The 5,829-nt window shown below is 46.4% G+C and overlaps 1 protein-coding gene across 1 annotated transcript in view; it reads left to right on the forward strand.

Moving 5' to 3' along the window:
* The window catches only part of ATP11B (ATPase phospholipid transporting 11B (putative)), a 57,279-nt gene that overhangs the window by 45,245 nt on the left and 6,205 nt on the right, over positions 1-5,829 (forward strand). The window lies entirely within an intron of this gene.

Consider the following 5,829-nt stretch of genomic DNA (forward strand, 5'->3'; position numbering starts at 1 on the left):
GGTGGGGGGGGTGGAAACGACCCAGCGGCGGGGGGAGCGTGGCTGCCAGCGCTGGTAGGCGCCCGCCCGGTGGCCGTGTCCTTGTGAGTGCAGCATCCGCGCGGGTCGATGAACAGGCGTTGGCAGTTTGGTGTTGGTTGTTAACTGTATATTAAAAACCTGAAACGGAGCGTAGCACCAGGTTAAACTGAGCTATGCCTTGGTCTGCAAACGTGCTCGCTCTTCTGCCGATACACAAAAGGAGAATACCGTTATGAATGCAAATTAAGAGACAAGTATGATGCTATAATCAGTTTTTATGTCTGTGGGCTTCACAGTATGCAAAAATGTTCCAGTTTATACTCAGTACATTCGTGGTGTACGGTGAAGAGCTTTGAGGGGAGTCTTTGAAGTGTCCGTGTGGCTCCTGTAAGTCAGAAATGCAGTCCTGCGTGTGCCTGTTAAATTCTCGCCTCTGAACCTCACCGTCACACCTGCACCTTGGGGCCCGGAGGAGATGGGGCAGCGCAAAAAAAAAGCACGAAGCGGGCCCCGCTGCGCCTCACGTCAGCTTTCCCGTTGTAAACCAAGCTCTGGGGGTGTGGATGTGTATGTCTCTGTGCTTCATAAGAACTGCCAGAAATCTTAAACCGCATGTGGAAAGTGATGCTCAGACAGATGTTTTAATTCTTCTTACTGATAGGATTAAGTGCATTTATAGAGCTTTTACCCTTGAACAGCGTGTTACAACTGTGCCCGACACGAGGGAAATGGAAAGCAAGGGAAGGTTTCTGTCGGAGGGAAGGTTTCTGTCGGAGGGAAGGTTTCTGTCGGAGGGAAGGTTTCTGTCGGAGGGAAGGTTTCTGTCGGAGGGAAGGTTTCTGTCGGAGGGAAGGTTTCTGTCGGAGGGAAGGTTTCTGTCGGAGGGAAGGTTTCTGTCGGAGGGAAGGTTTCTGCTGGGGCTCCGACTGCGGCGCTTGCCTTGGCGCAGCCACGACCCTCTCCTTTCCCCAGCTGCAGGCCCTCGTTGCTGCGCTGGTTGCCCCTCATCTCAGTACAGATCTGCGTTCCTGAGCGCTCTCCAGGCTCCTGGCCCTGGCTTTACAGCCTTTGGCACGTGTCAGTATTTTTTCCTCGAGTTACGGTTTGATAGGATTCCCCTCGCAACAGCTTTCACATCCCATCCAGCCCAGCTGTGCAGAAGTCAAGAGCAAAGGTTTCTGTTCCTTTTACAGCGTATGTTTTTGGTAAGGAATGTATGATTTTCAAGAAAACTCTTCAAGTGCAAACATGCATTCACGCTACTCAGTTATACCCGAACATCCCAATACTCTAGACTGTGACCGAGGGCAGCCTCTCCCTTTGCGGGTTTTTATGTGATGTTAGCGCTGCGTGGTGCTGGTCTGTCAGCTAATCCTTAGGCTCTGTCGCAGGAGGAGGCAACAAACGAGAGAACTGACTATTTCATATTTATCTTTAGTCACTAAAGTGTGCATGTATTTGCTTACCTGAGTAATAAAACCATTTGGCATTTGTAGGTTTATTTGACTCAGAGAGACGAAGAGTAGAAAAATGTTGAAAACATAAGTGCTGGTGAGGTTGTTGGATGTCAACACTCTTGTGTTCTCTTTCAAAATTTTAATCTAATAGTTTGGGAATTTGGTATACAGCATACTGAGGGTTAAAGAAAGTGAGCGTTACAGTAGGGAGCAGTGGAACAGTAACAGCCATCTCATATGTATTTTCTGAGACGTCCATGTGGCATCAGACCTGTTGGCATGCAGGGCCTGTTCTTAACTCAATGTGCAAGGTTAAATACATTTGCTGTTCAACAAAGTCCCAGCTGTGTATTTCAGTGTGATTAAACATTTAGTTGACATGTCTCGTGGCATATAGAATAGCCTGCAATAAGACAAACAAACTGAAATGGTCCTTTATATTAGAAGGGGGAAAACAAATAAAACTCTAAAATCTGAAATCGAAGTCTGAAAATTTGAAACAGATTTCAAATTTGTTGTGTTTTCCCCTTTTGTAGTTTACGGTGCACACAAAGACCGAACGCTTGTAATACTTGTGCACCGATAAAGCGTGTTTGATCCGCTGATTAACTTGAACACGTTGCCTCTTCACCTTGTGAACGTGCCTGCTCTCTCAGCAGCAGGTCTGTAAACTGGAATTCCGTGTACAAATGGTAACTGTTTTGAATTTGCGAGCGTGGTGCTTTATAAGATCTGTTGCTTTTCTGTCCTTCTAGATGGAAGAAGATAAGGGTTCAGTCAGCTCAGCATGTGACTCTGCTGAAAGCAGGCACAGAGGGGAGGACAATAGGCAACTGCTAGACCCATCTAGCCTGCCCGACAGTTCCTACCTTCACTAGGTAGTACTCCCACTCTACCCTAATGTCTGTGTGTGTATATTTACAGATATCATCTACAGGCCTCATGGAGCCATCTCCAAAATACCCATGTTTTTGGTATCTACAAGAAAATTTGCATCACAGTATGTGGGTTTGATTTTTCCTTATCAAGCTGAATCATTCTTTAATTCTGCACTTCAGTTGCTTTTTGATTTACTGCATTAAACGGGCCATTATCATATAAATCATTACATTTATTGTGATCCCAGATCTTGCCTTATGAAAATACTTTACTTATTTGCAGCCCAAATATGAATAATATCAGTTATTTCTCTGTACTTACTTTTTTTTAAAGCATTGTCTCTGCCTTTTGTTTCCCAGGGTTTGTTTCAGGTCTTCAGAGACCGTTATGCTCTAGTGCCTTACTGTGCCAGGCTCTACTTTGAAATAAAACTGTGATCATAATTGTCTGCCACAGAGAGAGAAGTGAGAAAAAGGACTCTTTAGCGTAATATAAGTATCTTCCTTCTAGGTAGTGGATATAAATATAAAAGTCCATATTCACTAGGCAGTGATACACAGTATATCTGCACATAAAACTGAATTTAATTTTACGTTGTCCTTAATGCTCTCCCATTACGTTACACTTAACTCTGAGTTTGATAAAACAGAAATGTTGTTCACAGGCTTATGGATGGTCACATTTGCTGTTTTTTTTTTTAAAAAAGGGTCATATTAACTTCTCCATAAATTGCGGCTCAAGCATGATCCGAGCTTTTTGTGATGATCTAACTTGAGAAGAACAAAGGAGATTCTAGTGGAGAAGAGACACCAGCCCTCCAAAATCCAGCACCAAGGGTTCACTCCTTGGAAGCTCGTTTGGGTTACTCTTGGTTCCTCTTTCTGCCAGTCTTTGAATAATACCTAGGACTGCTAGCTCTCAGGTCAGCAGATTCTAGGGGAAAAAATGTCTAGTCCATCTGCTCCTACCTACAACCGCTGTAATAGGACCTTTTACGGTAGCTTTAAAGGTGTTACCTGGTCTGCTTCAGGATAATGGATGGACTAAATACTCTTTTTGAAATCCCAAGTGTAGGAATGTTGAGGGTTTGGTTTGTATTGCTGTGAACACAGCTGTGAAGAGGACTGCATGGCAGCAGGGAGCTTGCTTGCTGCCCCGTGTGGCTGCTTGCCTGACGCGCTGTGAGCGCAGCATGAAGTGGCTGGGAAGGTCGTGTTCGCTAGCACTGCAGTGCTGCACACTGGGCTGGTCCTAGTTACAGAATCATGGAATCATAGAATTGTTTAGGTTGGAAAAGACCTTGAAGATCATCAAGTCCAACCATTAACCTAACCCTGCCACTGGAAGGTGGTTTAGTTCTTGTCTTTATTTCTCACCATCCAACCCTATTTTAATCTACAATAAGTTAGTTTTTCCCAAGCTGAGGCTGTTTTGCCTGTGATGGTAGTTAGTATCTGAGCTCCCTGTCTTGAGGTAGTCTTGACCCACAAGCTTTTCCACCTTCTTTTCTCCCTGTGTTGTTGAGGAGGGTGGGTGTCTGGCAGCTGGCCAAGGTCAACCCACTGCACAAGTATTTTCCCCTCTTGGCACAATATGTTTTAAGGGGATGGAGGAGGAGGAAGATTAAAAAAATAATCACATGGTTACTACCACTACAGCTGATGAAATCCCACATCTCTGTCACCAGGCTCAGTTGTTAAAGCTTACGTGAACAGGGAGACAGAAGCCCCCCAGAGCGATACAGCAATGCTGTTGGGTTCCTTGTGCTGGCATCTAAGAGTGTTGCACGTAGGTGAAGCAGTCACTTGACAAAAGCCAGCAAATGCCCATGGACCACTCGGGTCAGATGAAGATTTCACGATGTACAAGTTTGATCTGATCCCACTAAGACAAAAGAAATTTGTCCTAAATTGGGCAGTAACTAAAGGCACATGTATCAAAAATACCACGTACTGGTTAAACAATTTATTCTTAAAGCAACCAACAGAGCCTTATATCAATTATGTCAAGCCTCAGCTGAAAAGCATCTAGAAGTTATTTGGGCCACAGAACAGAGTGATCCCGTTATGGTGTCTTCTGTGACAGCAGAATTGTGACCCGATGTGACGGTCGTCAAATAAGGGCGGTCAGGGCTCTGTTGAGGTGTGTTCTGTTCTGGGTTTTTTTACCCAAACCCCGTTTTAGAGCTGTCAGTTGAAATGCTCCTGCTCCTGCCTCTCGAGTTCATTGCCACAGTAGACGTTCATTTTGTGTCCAAAGGCCTCCCAGATGAGCGTGAGTTGGTCGGAAGCGTGTGCTCTGCCTGCACATTGGTGGCCTCAGAGCTGCAGCAACTGGATCGAGGGTTTCAGTTCGTAATGCTCTGTAGGCTCACGCCGTTGTGGCCAACAGTCCTGTAAGCATCACGTTGTGCGGCACGGCGGGAGGATCTGGAAGGGACCATGGGGAATGCAGAACAGAGCCAAGGAAGGGGCGGGCATAGGAAAAGGTACATGGGAACACCAGTTCTGCCTGTGTGCTGCCTCCTTGTCCTGCCAGTTGGGATTTTTCTCTTGGATTCCCAAACGCCTCTTGTTTCTGTCAGCCGCCGCCTCTTTGTGGTATAGGAGTTGTTCTGTTAGGAAGCTGTAATCTGCCCAGTTGCCTGTTGGGGGGGTTAGGAAGGAATGTGCCCATTCACACTAAACCATTCCCATAGGAAACTGAGGTTCTTTGCTTTCCTTGCAGTGTTGGGCAAGTGTGGGTGGCACAGAAGAAATTGGGGTTGGAAACCAAAGTCTTTAGGCAGCAGTCACGGTGAAAAGTTGGGGGAAGCTCGTAAGCGAGCTGCGTCCTGTCGTAGGGTCAGGTGCCTCCTCCCGGGCCGCTCCATTCCCTGGTGTCTGAGAGCGAGGGGAGGATAACGGATGCGCGCATCCGCCTGGTGTTCGGCAGTTGGGTGATGGGATGCTCTCGTGCAGAGGTTCAAATTCAATTAAAAAATATCCCCACGCTCCACACCCTTATTTCCTTTTGGAAAGGATGCTGAAGGCGGTTCTGGGTATTCTTTCTCCAGCAGTACTAGATTTCAGTTAGATTTTCGTTACGCTGCAGTTGACTGGTGTGCAGAAATAGTGCAGAGGAGCACACTGATGGATGGCGCTTAAACCCGCGCGTCTGCGCTACCACTTGCATTTTGTTTGGCTCTTTCTTGCCTACAGAGACTGAACAGTAGAGAGGTTATTACGTTAAATTACTCTTCATGCTGGGATGAATGACTGAACCTTTGTAACATCCCCTTGTTTGCATTTAGGTAAAAGATACTGACACAGTCAGGAACGCGCTTTAGTTCCTTGCCAGGCCGAGGGTACCGGAGGCAGTGCCGTAACGTACGGTGTTAGAGGAAGCTACATTCCTCGCTTGAGGCAAAATTATTACTTGAGACCAGGCTGCTGCGCTGTGTTCTGCAGCCCTGGCCTGAAGCTTTCCCTTT

The sequence above is a fragment of the Egretta garzetta genome, unplaced genomic scaffold (genome assembly GCF_000687185.1).
Source record: "Egretta garzetta isolate BGI_Z169 unplaced genomic scaffold, ASM68718v1 scaffold663, whole genome shotgun sequence".
Classification (NCBI taxonomy): Eukaryota; Metazoa; Chordata; class Aves; order Pelecaniformes; family Ardeidae; genus Egretta; species Egretta garzetta.